This window comes from Desmodus rotundus, chromosome 1, assembly GCF_022682495.2.
Source record: "Desmodus rotundus isolate HL8 chromosome 1, HLdesRot8A.1, whole genome shotgun sequence".
Taxonomy (NCBI): domain Eukaryota; kingdom Metazoa; phylum Chordata; class Mammalia; order Chiroptera; family Phyllostomidae; genus Desmodus; species Desmodus rotundus.
In genome coordinates this window covers 17,549,241-17,563,769 of record NC_071387.1, presented here as the reverse complement: position 1 = coordinate 17,563,769, position 14,529 = coordinate 17,549,241, and positions in this window count along the sequence as shown.

The following is a 14,529-nucleotide window of genomic DNA, read 5'->3' as shown; positions in this document are numbered from 1 at the left end:
GAAGAATTGAGCTGCTGAGGGAAAAGGAAAGTTTAAAAACCATTTCTCTGCCCCAACCACACATTCTGCAGATGGTAGGTAAGAAGTGACTGTCACCTGAGGTCACCCAGCTGGGACTTCCAGTCCACTACCATTTGCCATCATAAAGGCAGACACTCATCCAGTCAGTTACCTGCTGGATGCCTTATTAACTAAACAGACAGTGTTTGCATTTTTTCAGGAGATTCCTCATGCCCATGAGTCCCGGTGGTAGGAATCCGGGAACTGGGGACACCTGGGTGCAGTGACTCTCCTGCTGTCCCTGATATGACATCATCTGCCCTGACTGAGTTGATACCTGAAGCAAAACCTGCTTGTTCTCTCTCACTCGTGGCTTCCTGTTTTCACCTAGACCTCTGTCAGGGCTCCACACAGGGGAGACAAAGCGGATAGCTGCAGGAGGGTGGGACTGCTCCGACCAGAGCTGGGGTGGTGGGCCGAGGACCCATACCCATGAACGCCCTCTGTGGGCCGTTCGTCCCTTCCACACACAGCCACTGAGTCAGTGCGGGCTCACCATCGCCCAGGCGCTGTGCAAGGCATCGGGTCAACAGTGGTGACAAAACAGCCATGGTCTTTGACCTCATGACCTTTTGAGTCTAGCAAGGGAAAGAGACATTTAATGAGTAATGGACAGTAAATAAATATAGAATTTTAATGAATGATATAAAGGACAAAAAGGAATATGGACTTGGCGGGGGGCGGGGAGGCGGGTTACTGTTTCAGGTGAGACCACCAAGGAAGGTTTCTCCAAAGTGGTAACACAAGAGCTGAGACTGAAGGATGGGAAGAGTCTAGCTGTGCAGAGGGGAGGAAGGACATTCCAGGTCAAGGGAATAACGCGTACCAAAGCCCTATGGCGAGAAAAGGTCTGCCAAATTGAGGAAGTGAAGGGAGGCCAGAGTGACTGAGGTGTACCGGGTGGAGCTGGGGTGAGCCAGTGGCTCGGGATGACGCCAGAGAAGGAAAGGCAGGTCCTGAAAGCTGGTCAGGGGAGGGTGACTTGATCCTGCTTCTGGGTTTTTGTTTGTTTTTGTTTTAAAAACCCCATCCCACTGCAGAGCAGAGAACACACTGACAGGGACAGAGAAGAAACGGAAGACCAATTTGGGACTCCAGCATGGGGCCAGGCTGGGGTGGTGGTACTTGATTCAAGCCAGGCAATGGCAAAGAAGATCAAAGGGAGGAGGTGAAAGATCGCTTTGGAGATGGAATCAAAACCACCTCCCAAGAAACATTGGACAGCAAAGATTCTGGAACCTGTCAAGGCTCATAAACCCAGAGTCAGTGCTTATTAGGGCTGTGATTCCAACTGAATAGCTTACCCTCTCTGTTCCTCATTTGCTTCTTATGACAAAGAAGCTAAAAGTAAGGTAAAGCTCTTAGACAGAGGTGGGTACCCAGTAAGAACCACGTATGAGGTGGTTGGCATTATCACTGCAAATGGATTTGGGAGAGAAAAAGGGTCAAAGCCAACTTCAAAGTTATAAAAAGTTTTATGCACTGACATTTGAAGAGCCCCCACATTTCAGACTGTGTCAGAAACAGACCTTTAGTGTTTATCAAAAGTCTTAAAATTGCCCAGACCAGTGTGGCTCATTTGGTTGGGTGTTGTCCTGCAAAGCAAAAAGATCGCCAGTTCAATTCCAGGTCACAGCACATGCCTGTGTTGTGGGCCAAGTCCAAGGCGCAACCAATCAATGTTTCTCTCTCGCATTGATGTTTCTCTCCCTCACTTTCTCCCTCCCTTCCTCTCTGTCTATAAAATCTTTAAAAAAAGAAAAATCCTTAAAATGTACATAGCCTTGATTCAGCAGTTCTCCCACTGGGAATCTATCCCGTGGAAATAATCAAGGATGGACCTGAGCAAAAATTTGATTACAGAAATACCCATCAAAACTCTGCTCTGATTGTGAAGAATTGAAAACTACCTAATTATCTAATAGAGGGACATTGATTAAATAAATTCTGCTCCATCCATACAAAAAGACATTCGGTAGCTTTTGAAATATATGATAGCCCTGGCTGGTGTGGTTCAGTGGGTTGAGCACGGGCCTGCGAACTGAAAGGTTGCTGGTTTGATTCCCAGTCAGGGCACATGCCTGGGTTGCAGGCCCAGTCCCCAGTTGGGGGCACATGAGAGGCAACTGACTGATGTATCTCACACATTGCTGTTTCTCTCCCTCTCTTTCTTCCTTCCTTCCCCTCTCTCTAAAAGTAAATAAATAAAATCTTTTTAAAAAACGATATGATAAAACATCTATTAATATGGAAATACATTGAGGTATGTCATTAAGTGAAAAGAACCAGTGATAAAAACCATGCTAGAATATAATCCAATTTTCTAATATATATGCACAATGGAAAAACATCTGGAATAACAAATACCAAAATGTCAACAATAGTTATCTCTGGGTGTAAGATTTTAGGTGTGTGTTTTTAAATTATCTTACCTGAAAATTCTAACTCTACTACAGTAAACTTGTACTACTACTCTTTTTGAAAAAGATTTTATTTATTTATTTTTAGAGAGAGGGGAGGGGAGGATGAAAGAGAAGGAGAGAGCCTTGGCTGGTATAGCTCAGTGGTTGAGTGCCAGCCTGCAAATCAAAGGGTTGCTGGTTCGATTCCCAGTCTAGGGCCCATGCCTGAGTTGTGGGCCAGGTCCCCCATGGGGGGGGGGGCACGTGAGAGGCAACCACACATTGATGTTTCCCTCCCTCTCTTTCCCTCTCCCTTTGCCTCCCTCAAAAATAAAGTAAATAAAATCTTCTTAAATTTTTTTTAAAAAGAAAAAGAAAGAGGGAGAGAAGCATCTCTACCAGTTGCCTCTAGTACACGCCCCGACATGGGGACTGAGCCCCAATCCTGGCAATGCGCCTGATGAATCAAACCAGCGAACTTTCACTTTGCAGAATGACACCCAACCAACTGAGCCACAGTGATCAGGGCTGTACTACTTCCTCTTAAGGATCTCCCATTCCCCCCAGCGCTGACCTACATTTCTGAAGTTCCATGGCCAAACTATAAAGAGGAGAGTTGATCACTGTTACCTCACATCTTGGCCCTTCGGCCATGGGGCCCTCGGACATCCACTGTTATTTCAAGGTCCGTCAGAGTCCACCCTTTCCAGGAAAGACTCTGCCCAAGTATCCACCCACCACTCACCCCCAAGGCAAGACAGCTCAGCCACAGCAAGTCCTAAACACGACCCCAAAAATGTCTCCTCTGTCCATGACCATATCAGTTTGCCAAATATTAATTGTAGAACCACCCCAAAGTTTTCAACCTCAGGAGAGAGCATTTTTATACCACCTCACAGTTTACAAAAAGCCCTGGTCCTTGCTAGGCTAAGTGCAGTATAAAACCCTTTTACAATGTGTTCCCCTTTGCACAAGGCCATTTGGTTCTTTACAAACACGCTGTGAAGAAGGCAGGCTGGGGTGTAGAAAGTGTAAGTTTTGCAACCAGACAGGCTTTTTTGCTGTGAGGACTTGGACTAACGGCTTACGCTCTGTGAGCTTCATTGTCCTCTGTGAAGTAGGCTACTTAGCCCCCCTTACAGGGTGGCTGTGAAGAAGGAATAATGTTTGTAACTTGTCCAGCAAGGCACAGCAGGTGCTCGATACTTAGTGTGATGTTCTGATACCCATTCTATAGAGGCGGAAGCCACGGCTTAGAATGCCGAAGTGACTTCCCAAGGCTTCACAGGTGAAGAATGGCTGAGCTTGAAAAATGATCCCAGGAGCCCCACCTCCCTGGCCATTGTTCGCCTGGCCCGTGCTGCCTGTTGGGGCACCGGAGCACTCTGACCCAGGCCTCCGTGACCCTCTCTGGCTCCTTACCTGCACCCCCAAAGCCTCCTCCTCCTTTCCCCAGTGCAGCTCGACAGCAGGAGCTCTGACTTTTCCCGGCCTGCCTTCCTGGCAGTGGTGGGCGGGTCTCATTTGCATGAGTCTTCAGGCTGCTCCTGGCCAGCTCTCTCTGTTTCAGGTTTTCCTCTTCCTTCTGATGACTTTGAACTGTCTGGTCACAGGGGACAACTTGAAAGCTTTGGTTTCATCTTCCTCCTATGAGTCACTCTTGGTTTTTCTCAAAGAGGCTTGAAGTCCACTCATCTTGCAGGCTTCTGTTCCGATTGGGTTGGTCGCCTGACATCATCTCTATTTGCACTTGCCCTTGGCTTACCCGACGTGCTGATGTGCTGACCGTCTTGACGGGAAGGTGGGGTAACTCTGACACCACATCTGCCTTTCAACCCAGAGAGACACTTCCCTATTCTGAGCCCCTACAACCAAAATAGAAAGAGCTCTCACAAAACATTAAGAAAAGGGCAAATAAACCAACACCAAAACAGTCAGGGGGGGAGAGGTATTCAAGGATAAGCATGGAGAGCCAGAGTTCTCAATTTGTCCAACTTCTGGGTCAGAGTCAAGTTCTTGCTCAGCATTGTATATAGGTTTAAAACGATTTCATATACACTCAGTTATCACTTAAGTGGAGGTATCTTAACCCACTTGTTTATGACAAAGAAAAAAATTAGTCTGTTAATGATATAAGCCTTGCCAGGGTGCCATCCTTCTACATGCGCTGTTGATAAGCAGTCAGCAGCCCGTCAGCTGACAGGCTGGGCTTGGGCTGATCCAGAAGTATAGGTAGAGAAGCAACCTTGGCAAGGGGACTTTCAGACTAGGAATACTGAGAGTCTGTAAGGACTATGAGAACTTCAGTGTGGGCAAGGCAACTGTTCTCTAACCTAAAAACTCGATGGAGCCCCTTGGGCATTCGCTTGAATCTTGGTGAGGCGTTCCTGAAAGACAGTGGTGATGCAGACAGCGGTGATAAACCTTTGAAGGAGCAGAGGTCCTTGAAAGAGAGCAGCCTGCCCCCAACACTGGCATCTTCTTTCCCTAGCAAAGAACTCCAGCAAAAGGGGACTTCTGTACCGTCAACTGGAAGCCAGCTCTTTGGTTAGTCACTGACTAGCCTACTTGTATAAAAAGTAACGCCTACTTGTAGCCCTGGCGAGGTGGCTCACTTGGGTGGAGTGTAGTCCCATACACCAAAAGGCCATGGGTTCAATCCCTGGTCAGGGCACATACCTAGGTTGTAAGTTCGATCTCTGGTTGGGGCACATAAAAAAGGCAACCAATCAATGTTTCTCTTTCACATTGATGTTTCTCTTTCTCTCTCTCTCAAATCAATAAACAGATCCTCAGGTGAGGATCAAAAATAAAAAAAATAAAGTAGTGCCTACTTGCATAAAAAGGTATACCTCATATTAAATTTGGATTTTATTCCTTCACCTCCCTTTGCCTGGAGCAATAGTGTGATCACTCTGTTACTTGTTTAGAGTATGTTATTTCTTTACTTGGCTTCTTAAGAGATATTATCCTGTATGTTTTTAGCTTGTGAAAGTATAATTCCCACAGTGAACCTGTGCTAAATAAGTTGCCAGAAAAGACAGATATCAGTTTCTAACCTTTGCTGCTTCCCTGAAACAAAACAAAACACCTGGCTTGTCTGTGTAATGAGCTCTCCACAAAAACTCAAGAGGATGGGGTTCAGAGAGCTTCTGGATTGATGAACCCATGGCATTTCTTGGAGTGTGGCGTGTCCTTCCCACACACCCACCCTATGCATCTCTTCCATCTGCCTGTTCATCTGTATCCTTTATGATGTCTTTTATAATAACCTGGTAAATGCAAGTAAATGTTTCCCTGAGTTCCATGAGCTGCTCTAGCAAATTCATCAAAGCCAGGCAGGGGGTGGTGGGAACCCCTGACTTACAGCCAGTTGGTCAGAAGCACAGGTGACAACCTGGACTTTCCATTGGTGTCTGAAGTGTGTGGGGGGAGGAGCATTCTTGAACCATTCACCAGTGGGGTCTGATGCTACCTGTAGGTAGGTAGTGTCAGAATTGAACAGAGTGGTAGGACGCCCCGTTGGTGCTGGAGAGTTGCTTGGTGGTGTTGAAAATACACACACATTGGAATTGGTGTCAGGATTGGAATATGCCTGTATCCTTTGTTAAGTGAGGATGTTCACTGCAGTTTTATTTTAACCACAAACAATTTACAAAATGTAAAAGCCCAACGATAGCACATCAATTATGTTGAAAACTACATAATCATTTAAAATGAGGTTGTAGAAGACTTTTTATTGACTTGCAAAAATGATCACAACCTACTAGATTTGGAGGGGGAGAACAAAGTTTGTAAAGTGACAGAGGTAGCCCTGGCTGGTGTGGCTCAATGGATTGAGCGCCGGCCTGTGAATCAAAAGGTCACTGGTACGATTCCCAGTCAGGGCCCATGCCTGGGTTGCGGGCCAGGTCCCCAGTAGGGGGAGCACAAGGGTCAACCACACATTGATGTTTCTCTCCCTCTCTTTCTCCTTCCCTTCCCCTCTCTCTAAAAGTAAATAAATAAAATCTTTAAAAAATGACCTATGTAGTGTGAGCCGAGTGGTATAAAACAGAGTTTTCATGTATAAAGACCGAAAGGCCATCAGGCAGATATTACAACGGTTATCTCTGGGCGATGAGCTTACTGGTGTTGTCATTTTCTTCTGATCTATATTTTCTAAATTTCCACTAATAAATATGTATTAATTTTGTAATAGGAAAATTCTCTTGAAAAGTAAGTAAACCTGAGTTTTCTGCAACCAGGGAATCTAGAAGTTAAAAGCAAAGCAGGTAGAGAGTGTAAGAAATCCATCAGGGCCCTGCAAGAGTTGGTTTCATGGTCCTTTCAAAGGGTCACTGATTGTCCACTGAGCAAATTCGGTGTCATCATGTCTCTGGGTGGTGGGGGCCAGGGAGTACTTTGCAAACAGTGGAAAATTCTCTGGGGAGATACCAGGAGATATAGTGAGGCATTTCAGGAATTTCAGAGTTGAATTAATTTAGTTCATGCTTGGAGGGTAAGGTCAGCCAGCCAGAAAAGCACCTCATGTAAGCAATACCATGGAACGTGGAGAGTGAAGAGTCGTGGGACTGGGTGGAACCCGGCCGAGGCCTGGAGTGGACGTGCAGGGTGCTTGAACCCATCTGGGGCAGAAGAGGCATCAGAAGGCAGTGAAGGATGGAGAAAAGACCATGATGAGTCAGGTTTGGGTCAGGTGACAATCAATGTTTCGCAAGCAGCCTTTCCAAGGGCAGGGGGCACCTCACCCTGTGGGGCACCACATTGCTCAGAACCTTGGTTTCAGCCTTCCTGGAGTTCAGGACTGTCCCCGCAGCCCAGCCATCACCTGCAGAGTGTTGGAAACGAAGAACCTCAGGCCCACCCCAGACCTACTGAGTGCAAATTTGTGATTTTACAAGATTCCTAGGAGATTCAGAAACACATTAAAACGTGAAAAGCATTGATTTAGGAGAAATACCCCCAACACATGCTCCTTGACTCATCCTGATTACGTTTGTCTTCACATTAAGTTTGCTCCTTGGGTGGCAGACTTCCCAAGGACCTGCCACCAGGAAGAAGAGGAACCAGACAGGGCTGGGTAAGCTCCCACCTGGGAGTGGCCCCCTGCATCTGCTTTAAGTGGCATTTGCTTTTGTTCTATTTACAAGGCCACATCCCTTATGCAAAACCCTTAGGGCCAGATGGGTCTCAGAATTTTTCATAATTTAGGAAGGTAATTTGTATTTACCACGTATCAAGTAACTCTCCCAGTGGGATCTGGGACAACACCCTGCAATCAAATGCAGGAATATCCTGCAATTTATTAGAAATATTAGCACCAAAAACAGTAAACACTGTAAGGTCAGGTCAATTTTGGCACCAAATTCCATGAAAAACCTTTGTCCGCAGTGTGGGGATTGTAAAACTGTGGATAAGGGTTAGGAATTCTTTTTAGAGGGTGTCCATGAATTAAGTCAGAAACACTGATAGGGCCCTATTTCCCAGCCCTTGTTCACCTCGGACTTAGCAGGAACTACAAGATCTAGGTATTCTTTCAAATATAAAGTAGTTCACGTAATTTATCTCATGGAGCAGGTCACACCTGGCATGGTAATTCCCAGGTCAACTCAAGGGGTTCTATGAGGAGCAATTGGCTTTTGGTGAAATTGAGAAGAGATCCCAGCTAGCATCCACACGAAACGTCTGAGCTGCGGTGGAACCCAGGGCCTCCAGCTCCTGGTCCCACGCTTCCCTTCCCCTGCCCTCACGTGAGGACAGTGTGCACGAGCTCCTGGGCAGCCTTCTCCTCCCCTCCTGGTGCCCATGCTGTGTCTGCAGAGGACGGGCTCCAGCGGATGGCTGAAGGATAACTTGCTTCCTGCATATGCTGCCTGGTGTGTTTAGAAACAGGAAACTGATATTGGATGTCTCTTTCTCCTGGTGGGCTGGGGATCAAGCATCTCGTCTTTTCATCCCCTAGACTTTCGGCCACGTTGAGGTGACAGTGATTGACACTCTGAACGTCCTTGGTGTGTGTTGGTTCAGGCAAAACCAGGGGAGTCCTCACACTTACTCTGAAGCCTTTCTGCCGGGAAGAGAGTGGCAAAGTGTTGGCTGGAGGCTGTGTGTACAAGGAAGGTCCAGGGAACTTCTTGGGAGATCACAAAGGCCATCTCCAAACACCAAGAGAGAAGGCTTCTGGGCCAGGGTCCCTCCCTGCTCTTGGAAAGCTCAGTGGGAACACCGGCCAAGAGTCTCTCACTGCACTCTAACGAGAGGGTCAAAATCGGGAAGCCAGAGACCTCCCTCCTCTCTGGGTCTGCAGCTCTCATTTGCGCTCCTCCTGGGGCTCCTCCCTCTTCGCTTCTCTATGGCCACTCTCTCATCTGTGCCCCTCTCTACGGGTACAGTTTCCCTTCTCTTGTGGGAGTTTACTATTAAACTTTTATTGTAAAACATGTCCACTATAGAAAAATGAGGAAACTCAGCTGAATATAATCATTCCTGACACCAGAGCAATGGGAGGCACCATTGTAAGGGCTCTACCTGAATTCTTTTAAATGTTTATTCATTTTATTTTATTTTTAAATTATATTTTATTGATTATGCTATTACGGTTGTCCTGATTTTTTCCCCTTTGCCCCCCTCCACCCAACACTACCCACTCCCTCAGACAATCCCCCACCATTGTTCAAGTCCAAGGGTTATACATATAAGCTCTTTGGCTACTCTACTGCCTATACTGTACTTTACATCCCTGTGGCTTTTCTCTAACTACCTATTTGTACTTAATCCCCTAACCTCTTCACACATCCCCCTGCCCCTCCATCCCATCTGGCAACCATCAAAACGAATTTCCTGAATGATGCAGGCCAAGGTCCGCCCCACCTGTGTTTTGCCTGGGGCCACCCTGCCTGAGTTATAAAGCAATCTGAAACAGCTGCTACTTGTGCTGGGCTTGGAGATTCCCAGGCAAAGCCAAGCTGTGAATCTAGGCTGGCTGCTGCTAGTGCCAGGCCTGAGACTCACTGAGGCCTAGCTGTTGCTTGTTTGAGAAGCTTTAGGTAGTTGTGAAGCAGGAGTCAAGACCTGCCATTCATATGGAAAAGCAGCTTGGGTGGGCCCTTGGGTGGGGCAGGATCTCTGGGGATTTCCAAGGTGGGTCAAACCGAGTTAGCCAGGTTGATAGAATCTTAACTATGGCACCAGTTTGCCAGCTCTGTGGGGGTAGGGTTTAGCCAAGGACAATGACCTCTGCTTGCCTTGATGCCAGACACTTCAGTTCCTCCCTGTATGCCTCTGGTGCCTTTCAAGCTGCTATCCTGGTACTGGAGCTCAGAGGGAGTGAGTCTGTGTCTGGATTCTTTAAGAAGAACTGCTTGGGGCTCCAGCAGTTTCTTCCACTGACTCAATCCCCACTGCTTTTTGCAGCCAGAAGTTGTGGGGACTAAATTTCCTGGCACTAGAACCCTGGGCCAGGGGACTGGTGTGGGCTGGGACCCTTGCTCCCAAAGATATCCCTCCCGAATTTTATCCCCCACAGGTGGGTGAGGGACCAGCCCATTCTGCGCCTGCACCCCTCCTTCCAGTCTGGATGGATGTGGTTTCTTTAATTCTACTGTCAGACTTCCATTCAACTCAATTTCTGACAGTTCTGAGTGATGGTTGTTCTATATTTTAGTTGTAATTTTGATGTGGTTGTGTGAGGAGGTGAGCCATGTCTGCCTATGCCACCCTCTTGACCGGAAGTCCCCTCTACCTGAATTTTATAACTTATCCCTGATGACAGCTCAACTATATGGGTAGGTACAGTCACCATTGCCATCATCATCATCTCCATTTTACAGATAAGACACAGAAAGATTAAGTCACTTGCCCCAGGTCATAGGGCTAGGAAGTGGCAGACTGGGATTTGTTTTTATTATCACCCCCATTTTACTATACTTTTTTCCATTACCATTCCCCCCCCCATACCCTCTTTTGCCTCCGACCCACCTCCCTCCTCCCAGCAGTCTTGGATTTGAATCAGGCAGCCTGGTGCCAGAGTCCACACCTGAAACTGTCAGGTACGCTGCCACCTTAGGGGGGACAGGCACTCACCCCAAATCCTGCATTGAGAGAGAGCCACTGACACATTTGGGAAACAGTCTTTAAGTCTTTTAAGTACAGTATTTCAAATATACATTCTTTCATAAATTATTTAAATATGTCACACTCTTCGCCGTGGCTGGTGTGGCTCTGTGGATTGAGCACCTGCGAACCAAAGGGTCACTGCTTCTATTCCCAGTCTAGGGCACAAGCCTGGGTTTCCCGCCAGGTCCCCAGTAGGGGGCGTGTGAGAGGCAACTATACATTGATGTTTCTCTTCCTCTCTTTCTCCCTCCCTTACCCCTTCTAAAAATAAGTAAAATATGTCATATTCTGTACTGTGCTGTAGCCCTTTTTTCACTTACCTTTCTGTATTATAAAATAGTTTTCTACAGCCTTTTCTTTAAAATGAAAGTACTCTTCTATGCTGTATACCTGAACTAGTACTGAATGTCAATTATAATGGGAAAATTTTAAATATGTTTAAATGAAAGTCTTTTTGACTGAAGAAATGTAAACTTACCTATTTGCTTGTACATGCATGCATCACGTGCCTCGGAGAACATACTAGTTGTTGGTAACACTGGTTACCTCTAGGGGGAGCCAGATGGAAGGCAGACACGGACAGGAGGGAGCCTTTCCCTTCTGAGCTTTTTGTGGCTATGTGAATGCATTATCTATTTCAAACAAAAGTAAGGTTAAAAAGAAATGAAATTGATTCATCCTCATTGCAAAAAAAAATACAGAGAGGCATCAAGTAAAAATAAATTGATCTTTAAAGTCAATTCCCAGAGATAACAGTTAACATTTTTGCTCTATTTCTTCCAGACCTTTATCTATGAATGTAGAGACATATGTAGACATATTTTTACCAAACTGGGACGGTGCTGCATGGTGCTGTTTGGTTACCTGTGTTTTCACTAAGGGTGAATTAAGGACAACATTCTGTGCAGCCTCAGTATAAATGTCTGCATGGTTATCGGTCATGAGAAGTTGGCCAATTTTCAAAAGGCTATTTCTGGATGGACTGAGAAAGTCCAGCATGGGGACACTGAAAATCTAGGCTTTTTAGTTGGCTGCGTGCAGGGCCTTGGCGAAGCAGGATGCTGTGTCCCAGACCCTGGGGAAGTAACATCTGGGAACGGACTGAACTTTCCTTCTGTCCGCAATGTTAACCTGTGTCCCCTATTCCCCAGCTACAAATACCTCCTACCTGCCCCCTGCCCCTGGCTTTCCTGCCCACCACCACCAGAACAACGCCACGGGAGGCTGAGGGTGTTGCTGGGGAGCAGCAGTCTGCACATCCAGAGACCTGGGCTCCCAACCGGGCTCTGCCATGTGCTGTGTGATCTTTGGCAAATCACTTTCCTTCTCTGCAGAGCAGAAGCAATATTCCCGAGACTGCCTATTTTACAGTGTTATTTTATTGGAAGACTCAGTCGAAATTATGATTGTGAAAGTAGTATTAAAATATAGAGCACTGCGTATCTATAAGTTTGTATTGTTAAATTCTGCCCTTTTGTCTAGAAGTGTCAGGAAGAAAGGTAAGACATCAGATCCAGCTGGATCCACCAGCCCTTTTGTAACATTGGCTCATGAAGCTAACACTTCCCTAGCATACTCAATTGCTCTGCACTCACCTTTACAACGGAGGGTTGCCAAGTTTAAGAGCAGAGTGTTGGCAGGGAACAACTGAGGCTCAGCTAAAGCTCCTACACGTGGGGATGTGAACTGGGACAACCTGTTTAGGAAAGAGGTGTATCTGCTAAAGCTAATCACGCAGTTTACACACTAGCCCAGAAAGGCCTCCCTCTAATTACATACTGAACACAACGCATGTATATTTTCACCAAAGGACGTATTATTAGAATGTTCACAGCAGCACTGTTTGTAAGAGCCCCAAACTAGAAGCTAGCCCATCATTAGTGAAGTGGATAAGTTATAATATTGTCCCACATTAGTATACTCTACAGCAATGGGAAGGAATAATATTCCACTGCATGCAACAGTATGAATCAATCTCCCAAACATGTTGAGCAAAAAAAGTCCAGCCAAAATAAAAGCATATACTTGTTTCACTTAAATCTACTGAATAACAAACTACCCCAAAACTTAGTGTCTCAAAACAGTGATTCATTATTTTTCATGATTATATGGGATAGCTGTAGCTTCTCTTCTGATTTTATCAGTGGCTGAATTTGGCTGCAGATCTGGCGGAGTTGCAAGGTCCAAGGCGACCTCATGCATGTACCCGGTGGTGCTTGGCTCTTCTCCACGTGGCCCAGGTCACCTTCCAGACACGGAGATCTCAGAGCAGCATTCAAAGAGAGTGAGAGTGAAGCTGCAAGGCCTCTGAGGCCGTGGCCTCACAAGTGGCATAGCATTTGTTCCCCTGGATGCTGTCCGTCAAACCAAGTCAAAAGACCCCCAGTGCAGGTTCAAGGGGTGGGGAAGTAGATCCTGCCTACTGATAAGAAAATGTCACATTGCAAAAGGTAAGACATACAGGAATGGGAGACATTGGTGCCACATTTTCCACTGACTACAATACAGCCTGATTCCATTTACATAAAATAGAACAGCAGACAAAATGACTGTGATGGTACCAATTCCTTGGCAGACAGGCCTGGAGGGGAGGGTGAGGGAGGCTGTCTACGTTCTGGGTATAGTATGCTTCTCCATCTAGGAACTGGTGGCTAGAGTGTGTTCGAGAAGCTATAAACTTAAGATGTCTGAAATGGTTTATGACTACATACTTGAATTGAAATTAAAAACGTATAAATTGGCTTAAAAAGAATGAAGTTTATTTCTCTTTCAAGTCACTGTCCAGCTGGTCAGGCTGCCGGAGCAGCTCAGCTCCTTGAGGTTCTTCGAGGCCCCAGCTTCCTTCTTTTTTGCTGGTTCGTCATCTTGTCCTCATCTGAACAGTTGAAGCTGTTACCGGCAGTCTGCATTCTGGCTAGTGGGAGGGGCCCAGGAGGGGGTTCCTGGACAAATGTGTTTCTTCCAAGCGAACAAGGTGGAAGTTACTATGCACATCACTTCCACTCACCACCCACTGACGAGAACTTACCGTCATGGCCATGCCTAGCTGGGAATGTAGTGTCAGCCAGGCAGCCCGGGGCCGGGAGAGGTGCCGATTTCAGGAAAGGGCTAGCAGTCAGCGCATTTTTTACCACGAAGCTGTTCTTTAATCATTGTTTTCAAAGGCTATTCAGAAATAGCTAAGTTCCCTTTTTTCAGTATTAAAAGGTTAAAAACACCAAGTAACCTGATTTTTACACTTGCATTTCCTGTGTCAAAGTGAAGGCCATTCATAATCACCACTCCTCCCCTTAACTATATAAATATATTTAAATGGTAAATATACAAGATACAAATTTATTTTAATTTTAAATATACAATCGGCCAGATTTAAGAGCTTATACACCTTCCAGGAAAAAATATCAGCTGTCTTTGGAAAACCCCTGTGAGGTGGCGGGGCCACCTCTGACATGAAGTGTTCGGCGGTGAATGAATGCGTTGTAGCAGCCTGGATCTTAGGGGCTGAGGGTGCCTGTTTCAGGCATATAACACTGAAAAATCCTACAAAGCATTTACATTTATTCTCTTTTCTACTTGAAATGCACAATAAGGCACTTACACATCAAGCACATGTGTCAAGTTCAGGGAAGCAATTTTATTGTAACAGAACCCTGCTAATTCATCAGAGGCCCACTGTTTTCTCACAGGTATGCTTGCTCTCACAGCAGCCTGTTCCTCCCCCTCCCAACCCAATCCCTTGGGTATTCTGACTTACTTACTGCCTGCCTCCCTCCTGGAAGAAAGGGTCAGCGATAGCACTAATAGGTGCTCTGGGACTTTCCCTGGGACACCTGTCTACTGCTCCTGGGCATCTGGCCAGGAAGATCTCCTTGGAGCCAAAAAGTTAATACCTGGTCTAGGAAATGCACTAACAACTTCATGGTCTCTATACGTTTCTGAAGTGAACTTT